Below are 9,866 nucleotides of genomic sequence, written 5' to 3'. Positions count from 1 at the left end.
TTAAAAGAAAGTTGGTAGCCATTTATTTATTTATTTACTTATTGCAGTACTGGGGCTGGAACCAGGGGCATTCTACCTCTGAGCTACATCCCCAGTTCTATTTTTTAGTCTCTTTTTTATTTTTTGAAACAGAGTCTCACTGATTAGGGAAGGGCCTTGCTAAGTAGCTGAGACTGTCTGCAAAAGGTAATCTTTGGGTCTCTATCTCCTGAATACTGGGATTACAAGTGTGCACCCACCCTCACACCTGACAGGTAACCTTTTAAATAAAGCAAAAAATGGATTTTATTTTAATCAGTATAACAGAATATATTATATAGCCTCAATAAACCTCAAACTCTTTCATATTTTGCACACACATTCATGCAAACAACACACAAAAATATTTCTAGAATTCTGATTCCAAGCCTTTGTTGCTTTCACACAAGTGACATTTTTGTACAAGCCATGCAAAAGAGAGAGACAGTGAGTCCTATGAAAACACAATAAAAGTACATAAAGTATAATTTACAGGAAGAAATTCGTTACATAATAACCTACTGGCCTTTTTATAACATATACCCAGTGGGTGCTCAATAAATATTAATTGATGATAATGATCATTTGAAAAAGTCATTGAACTTGCTTCAAGAAATGAAACTATAATGAATATCTGGTATGTGCATTGTGTTGCACCTGAGGGAGAAATTGGTAAATAGAGGCACAGTGCATTGCTTACAGGTGATTGTCCATTTTCTGGGGCTCATAAGATGGTTTTCTTCCTTTGTGCCATGGCGCTTTATATCTTGAGCCTCACATGCCGCCCACCTCCTGCGTAAAATTTACACAAGCATTGAAAGATTGTGGAATACCCAAGGAAATCATTTTTCAGTCGATTGAGTTCTTAATGGAAAAAGCTCTCTGAATGCTATCTTACAAATTAGAAGATCCCCTGCTTTCTAAATAGTTCAATTGAAACCAGCTTTGTATTTATCCTTCAGGTCATTCAGGCTGAAATGTTGTTAAGTCTTAAGTCCAAAAGTCAGACTTTTAAAGGTAAAATGTCAAGTCCTTTTAGGCTTCAACTGACCTTTTAAACCAGATTAGGGATTTGAAGCATTACACATGGATTTCTACATTTTATATCCCCATATTTAACAAATGATCAAATGTAACTCCCAAGAATACTATTTTTACAAGCTTGACATTTTGGGTCTGAAAGGTGGCTGTCTGACTCTTTTTACATAAATTTATTCGTGGGGGAATTTAGTGAATTCTTTGGTCTTTCCCATCTCCATTTATTTGAGGAGGCTTTATATGTTTTACTGTATGGTGGTCAATACCAATGCTTTAAAATAGTTATGAAAAGATGCAAAAGGACTAAGCCTTTGTTGCGCTTTAAGGTGAAAGTAGAAAGGCTAGATGCTCTGTAATGATGATGGTGATTGGCCCAATAAGTGTCCCAGATTATAAATTCCTTGGGGCCTTACTTATCTTTGGGTTCTCCACATGATTTGGGCCACAACTAGTTAACAGGATCATTATCCTGGAACTATTTGCTATTACTGCCCTTTTATATTGGTTCTCAACATTCCCTGAATATTAGTTATCTGGAGAGATTTTTTTTAAATATTAATAAAGCAAAAACAAAATGATACTCAGGCTGAACTCCAAATGGACTAAATTGTAATCTCTGGGGCTGTTCCCCAGCATCAGTAGTTTTCAAACCATTCCAGGCAATTTCCACATGTGGCCAAGTTTGTGTACCACCCCATACAACTCTAAGGACTATGTAGCAAGAGATATTTGTACAAATTATTAGAAATAATTTAATTAAGAAAACAAAGATGGATGTGAGGTTTATTTGAACACTTAGTACTTAGCTTCCAATACTTGGCAGGAAGAAGGCCTTATGTCTCTTTACTTATAAGTGCTTATTGAGATTTTCCCACATGCAGAACAGCAAAAGAAACACATCGGTCCATTCTCTGAAATAGAGAATTTAGTAAGAGACATAGAAGCTGAACCTATATAGTTTAGGGGAACCTCACATTTTCAGGATTTCAGTGAGATGCATTATTTCTTATTAAAAAAGAGAAAGAAGCTAATGCTGCCTCTCCATCTCTAACACCTCTGCGCAGCTCTTTGCTGACTCTGCATCTTTTTGTGAAGACAAGTTCAGCAACAGCTCCACAATGCAAATGTCTGAATCCCTATGACAGTCTCTCCCCTCCCATGACATGATGGTTGCTATAAGGGAACCCTCACCATTCTTTGGTGCCTAGCCCCACTCCCATTGGATAAGGTCTTCCAAAGGATCATGACTTCAAAACACCATTCATGGGTTGTCTCTCTGGAGTCTAAACAAAGCACAATACTATCCAGCTTCACTCTTACCCCTATTGTACAGGTGAAAAGGTAACATTTAAGCATGAAGATTTAGGATAACCTAAATTTATGGTAAAATATGTGTAGCCAGAGCAATATTTAAAAGCAGGAAATAAGTGCCAGAAAGGATGAAGACTGGACTACTAACAAATATATAAAAAACCAACTGAGGACACAGAGATGGAGTGTGGATTATTCTAAATGTCTATAGTTTCAATTCAGGTCGAGTATGGCAATATCAAAAGAAATAAGTTGGTGGGAACTCACATCATCTGATTTTCCCTTAAAGTCATTTTGAAGGGCTTTGGTTGTGTGCTGACTTCCTGTCTGATTTTAGTGTATTAAGTTCTAAAGTACTGTGGATTTCAGGTAGAAGTATCAGGCTAGAGCTGGGCGTGGTGGCACACACTTGTAATCCCAGTGCTTGGGAGGCTGAGACAGGAGGATTGCACGGGTTCGAAGCCAGCCTCAGCTACTGAGTGAGGCTCTCAGCAACTTAGTGAGACCCTGTTTCCAAATAAAGTATAAAATAGGTCTGTGAGTATAGCCCGGAGGTAGAAAGTCCCTGGGTTCCACCCCCAGTACCACCAAAAAAAAAAAAAAAAAAAAAAAAAAAAAAAAAAGAATCAGGCTAGTCGAAGGTGGCTGAGGCACACCTCAAAAATCATTTGGGGATGGATTATTCATGGTCCATTAAATGGGAAAAATTAAGATCTTAGAACTTAAAAGAGACTACATTTACCCTGTATCTTGAATAATAAATATGCGTCCTAGAATAACATAGAGAACAGCTCCTCTAAGTTTCAGGCATGGCACAAGCAAAAGTAGAAATAAAGAGGAGGGTGAATTCAAGGACCGAAGGATTGTTCATTTGTGGTGGTGTGTCTTAACATAGAGACATTAGCAAACTGAAGGCTGTAGAAAAGAGTTTTATCTTATTGGACAATACAAACCATGCCTGAATTACTCTCTGTACATATTGCAGCATTTTTGGAGAAGAACGAAGAGGCAATCAATTTCAGATGCATAATCTTGTGGATAAAAACAGGGCCAAAAAAAACGTAAAGAAACAGTGAGAATACTAGTTGGTGACATAACAAGAAGCAAAACACAGGTGTCCTGAGTTTTTTCATGAAAATATTGAATCTCAGAAAAATAAAGTTGACTATAATATGACCTCTATTTCTATGCTAGGCCAAAGAAGCATGCTAAAAATAAATGCATATTTGTAAGAAAATAGTTTTTAAATGGTCACTTAAAATGAGCCTTATGATTGGAAAATGTTGCAAAATCTTAGTTTCTAATAGTAATAAAATGACAATAGCAACTCAAGTCCCAGAACTTTGAGAAGTGATTTCAGGCCAGTCGTTTTGGAAGCAGTTCACTCGCAGCATTACCGGTTTCTCCATGGGGAATGCCATCAGTCACTTACACTTTTCCTAGTGGATGGTCTTCTTCTGCACTAACAGTACTTTTCTCATTTGAATTACACTAAAGGCCTTATCATACTCAAAAGAAAAAATACACATACTGCTCTGTTAATTTTCCCTGCCAGTTATCCTTCCTTCCTTTTCAATTTATTTACTCCTGTTGTATTGTTATTGCCAGATTCTTTCCGAGCACTCAAAAAAGTAGACATCTCCTTTAAAAAAAATCACAGTTTCAAAACAAAATATGTTATGGAATTCACCCAGACTGAAAGTATGGATTGTCATTTATGATCTTTTTTAAAATAAATATTCAAAGCCAAAAGACAGTTTAGCCTCCCATGGAACATGAAAATGGAAATTATAGGTTAGACCCAAATGATAACTTTCTAAAAGCTGAAGATAAACCAAATGTCTGAGGGAGTTTGAAGAAGTTTCTTTTGTTAAGTAATTATAAACCCATCTTTACAGAATTATTTGCATGGACTCTTATTGGGTAAAAAATATTAGTTTTCTCAGTACTTGGGAGGTTGGGGCAGGAGAATCGCAGCTTCTAAGCCAGTCTTGACAATCTTGTGAGGCTCCCAGAAATTTAGTGAGACCCTGTTTCAAATTAAAAAAAAATGAAATAGGGCTGGGAGTGTATCCCAGAAATAGAATGCCCTGGGTTCCACACTAAGTATTGGGTTACACACACACACACACATACACACACACACACACAAAAAAAAAAATACTAAAATTTTGAATCTGGGGCTTTTGTAATGAGGGTCTAAATCTATGCAATCAGTTGGTCAAGTTGAGTTTTTAGAGCACTGAGCAAAAAAGCAGGATTTTGTCCTAAACATTTGAGAGACTACAAAACTCTGCTAGAATGCCCCAGCTTTCTCTTGCAGGGAGAACCCCTGCTATATGTACTACCACTCAGAAGACCATTGTTTTTTTAGAGTGCAGCATAAAATGATCACCCACATTTATGGAGCACCTTTTGTGGGCCTACTTCGGCAATAGACATTCTAACAGAATACTCTAAATTATTAAGTTCTTGCACCTGCTCTCAAGTCATTTATAACCTAATTGCTGGTCTTCCTGGTATGAACAGTTTGTTTTCTTGTTAATAAATTTCTACCACATAAAAACACTGCTAGTTTTATTTTGGGAGGGGCCTCTCTCAAATGGAATTAGGCTGATAGATGTTTTCATATTTTCATAAAATTTTACCTCTTTCATTTTCTTTGGTCAATACTAAAAGACTCCATAGATGAAATAAGATGTTGCAGTTTTTATGAAGAATTAATAGAACAATATTATTTGAAAATAATCCAGTCAAAAGATAGGAGATTTTAGTATCATTTGAAATAACATTGAGGGTATCCCTGTAAAAGCATTAGTTACTTACAGACATTTTCTATAATACTCAAAGTACAACTACTGGCATAGAGGTGAATTAACTCTTCCTAGCTCCATATTTCCATTGCATGCAGTCGTAACTAGTAAATACCCATTGCCTTTAGAGAGTGAGTTCAGAAAATGGAAAGAATAGTTATGAAATAAAATCTGTGCATTTGGGGAAGATAGTGTGTCCTTTCTCAGTAAAAGAGCAAACACAATCTTGTTTTTTACATCAAATCATGTTAAGCAGTATAGTGTAGTAGCTGTGTACCACACTGAGACCCAGGGACATAAAAATATATGAGTTGTATTCCATGTCCTTAAGGAACCCAAAATGTATGGGAGAGTCTGGGAAGCAGAATTAAATGAGATATTAGAAGAATAGTAACTGATAACCTAGAATTTGGAGTTGGAAAGGAGGGGTACTAAATCCTGGCATTCCCATTGTTTCCTGAACTTATAGCATTGAGTGAATAACTTAACATCCCTCAAGCTTAGTGGACCCACTTGTGTAATAGTCATTTTAGCTGAGCCCTTTGGCACTTATCAGACACTCCTCGAAGGATCTCCTGTGTATTAGTCATTAAGACACTCTAATTCTGTGGATGAGGCGCCTGAAACATTGGAATTTTAAGTAACTCATGGCAGGAAGCAGTAGAATTGGCAACAGAGCAAAAGTAGCTTATGTATTAGCAGTAGAACCTACATCCTAGGTAAAGATAAAGAAAGATGAGATGAGAGCACCAAAGTGCTTAGCACAGAGCCTGGCACAGAGTAAACACAATAAATTGGACCAATATTTACCAATAGTATCACTACTGTTACTATTGTTAATATCAACATGATTATTTTATCTCATACTGCAGTCTACTTGCATGCACAAGAAAATTATACAATTGAAAACACGAAGCACCCTTTGACTGCATTTTTGTTACTTTTTTGTGTGGTACTGGGGATGGAACTGGCAAAGCTATACCTCCCAGACCTATTTTTCATTCTTTATTTTGAAACAAGGTTTCACTCACTGAATTGCAGAGGGCCTCACTATGTAGCTGAGGTTGGCTGAGAACCTATAATCCTCTTGTCTCAGGCTCCCAAATACTGAGACTACAAACCTGTACCACCATCCCCAGTTTATTTTTGTTATTAAATAGAATAATGTTGATTTTCAGAAATTCTAGAAAATACAAACTAATGAAAGTTTCAAAGGCCTCATCTCTTTTTAAAATATTTTTTTGCCTTTTAATATCTTTCTGTTTGAAGACATTTCCCTCCTATTTGCACTTTCGTTAAAAAAAATGTTAAAAGTGGATCATATTGAGTTGTAAAGTGATCAAGAAAAATAAAAATAAATGAAAAAAAACCTGAATACAAGCTCAGCAAACCTAGAAATGTGAAAGAATTATCTGGTATTCATTAGCTTTCAAGAAGACTGAACACAAACAGAAGATATCCCTGCTCTGTAAAAATATACAGTCAGTTCAGTAAAGGAAGAGGAATAATTCCTTCTCCAAATCCAACAGTAGTGATTTTATGTTATTTAAGCTAAAAAATGCTTGTTTTACTTTAAATTTTAATTTTGTAGTTTGGTGAGCAACAGAAAGTAGAGAAAAGGCAGTAATTTTATTTCCATGCTTAACCATAACCTGAGTGAGCTCAGTCAAGATTTTCAAGTCTCCTGAAAAGCACTTTTTCAGTCTAAAAAAATATAGCAATTCTTCATATATATATATATATATATATATATATATATATATATATACTTACATATACAGTTTCTTTATATATTTTTATAGATTGAAAAGGCACTTTTTGAATCTATAAAATATAGTAATTCCTTCAAATATAGTAGTATGAATTTTAATTAAGTAATAGCATGAGATCCATGGGTGAAAGATGTTTCAGAGAGCTGATAATTATTTTTTATTATTATTATGTCCATCCTGAAAGACCTAAGAGAGTTACTTTCTTCCTGTTAATAATTCTTATTCTTTCTGAGTAATTGTTGGTTCAAACACGCTGGCACCATAGGGAAATGTGCCAGCCAGCTGAGAACACTGCTTGACTCTTACATCTTTCCTTTCTTTAGTCTTTAAGTTTCAGTCTGCACATTCCCTGCTGTTTTGGTCTGTGGTTTAGCAAGAAGAAGAATTAAGAATTCTCTCTCTCTCTCTCTCTCTCTCTCTCTCTCTCTCTCTCTCTCTCTCTCTCTCTCTCCCCCCTTTCCTCCTCCCTCCCTCTCTCTTTATAATTAACACCCTATTTCACTTGCTATTGTGAAGAGGTTTTTAAGAGAGAAATCGCAACATGATCACATATTTATGAAATTTGCAGGAACTGGAATGACTGTCTACATGAATCCCAAGGTTGAAGACACTGAAATGGGTGGGACTTTCCTCAAATCATAGCAAAGCAAAGGGCTGTGTGGCTGTGGGATGTTTAGGTTGGGTGTTTTCCTGTAGTGAAAGGCTAGAAGGTCAATCCCACTAGTGCTGGCTTTTAACTCTCTTTTTAGCAGTGAGATTTCCCCGAAATTTTAGATTTCATGTTACTGAATAAATTTTAAACTAATATTCCTATTTTAAAATATTCATAGGTTTATGAAAACAGACAAGATGGATCAAACAAAAAGTACAGATTTTAAGCAATGCTATATACTGGACTAATCTGAATTTAAGATCTTAAAGAAACATGGTTATAGGTTATATTCATCAATATTTTTCAATGAAATTTAAATACAGATTAATTTCTTTTTTTCCTTTTCTTTTTTTTCTTTCTTTTTTTTTTTTTTTTTTTTTTTTTGGTGGTACTGGGGTTCCTGGAAACCCTTCTACCTCAGGACTACACTCCCAGATCTATTTTATACTTTTTATTTGGAAACAGGGTCTCTTAAGCCAACGAGTCTGGCTTCAAACCTGCACCATCCTCCTGTCTCTGCCTCCCAAGCACAGGGATTACAAGCGTGCACCACCACACCCAGCTAATACAGATTAATCTCACACACACAAGCTTCACCTCCACCATCACATGATTTTATTCAGTAAACACCCAGGCTCCTAAATCTCTCTCCCTTACAGAAACAGCAAAGACAAAATACACCCTTCCTTCAAACCCAGTGCCTCACTATTAAAAATGTTCTGCAGGTCGACAGTGAAATTCTGGTACCACCAAAAACAATTTATAACTTGCAAGTTTCAGTGGAACAGTATATACATTAAAGAAAAAAATTTCTTGTGAAGAAACTGCTGTGAAAAGGACAAAGTGGTTTTAATAGAACAAGGAAAGAACTCTAGAAAAAGGAAATTTTGAATCTCTACTAGGAATTTTATTGAGTATTTTCACAAATGAATTATGCATTCAGAGAATCATAGATACTGGAAATGTCATCATAGACATTTAAGATTATAAACTGATGAGCCAAGTCCATGCCCTACCCAATTTTCTATCACAGTGTTGTCTTCTTGAATGTCTGAAAAAACTGAATGCATATGCTTGACCAAAGAACACAAGATACCTCCGGTAATGGGCCATATGCAACATCATCGTGGCTATATGCCATGGTTCTATTTTTATATTCCGGAACATTTGTTTTCTGATCTCAAGTGAAACCTGAACGTTTCCCTGTGCTTTTTTATTCATGTGGGTATACTCTTCCTCACTTGAATTTTAGTCTACTACTTTGATTCATAGAAGGGAAGAATGCTTATCAAAAAATGGCAATATTTCTTCAGATAGCAAGAAACTATGACTCCAGACAATTCAATCAGGAAATTGACAAGAGAGTCTTCTGACAGGACTACTGTGACTTCCCTTATTTGAAAGGATGTCTCATCATCTATGATAATATGGTAAATTCCCCTCCCAATGTAGAGTTAGCATCTTAGACCAACTCTGCCCTCTATAATCATTGTTGAGACACTAGCTCTCTGCTATTAGGGACAATTTAATAAGAATATTCGAGATTTTAAAAATTTTATCTGATTTCATTTCTTAGCTGAAACTATTGAAGAATAGTTCACATCTACACTTACAAAATAAATAAGTGAGATGATTTTATACACACATACACATGTATACACGCATTCTTAAAAATTTTTGAAAAGGTAAAACAAGGAAAATTCATTACAATTTGGAAAAAAATAGTGCATTAAGTATCACCCTAAGCTCCAAATAAAATGAGACCTATATTACCAAAAGTTTAACTAGTATCTTTTATCCACTAAGTCAACACATTCTTTTAGTTAATTCTTATATTTATGAAAGTAAGTCATTTAAGTAATTCTTTATATAGATATATATTTATTGGTGTATTGTATTCATACATCTTAATGGAATAAAAATCTTGTGGAGATATACATGCATGCATCACCCAATTAGCCCTTATCCAATCCCCATTTTGTTCCCTTCCCTTCCCTCATTCCCATGCTTGCTTTAGTGATTGACTTTGATATGTTTATTTAAGTATATCGCGTGCTTTAAAGAGTTTCCATCTTCCCCTCTCCCATCCCCTCAGATAGGTCACCTTAAATGCAGATACTCCTGAATTGGTTTGCTAGTTTGATTTTCATTCTTTTGGGTAGATACCCGTAAGTGGTATTGCTGGATCTTATGGTAAATTTGTTTTCATTCTTCTGAAGATCTTCCATATTGATTTTCAAAGTGCTTGCATTAATTTGCAAT

Source organism: Muscardinus avellanarius (genome assembly GCF_963383645.1).
Source record: "Muscardinus avellanarius genome assembly, chromosome: 4".
NCBI classification, from domain to species: Eukaryota; Metazoa; Chordata; class Mammalia; order Rodentia; family Gliridae; genus Muscardinus; species Muscardinus avellanarius.
This window is presented reverse-complemented; position numbering follows the sequence as displayed.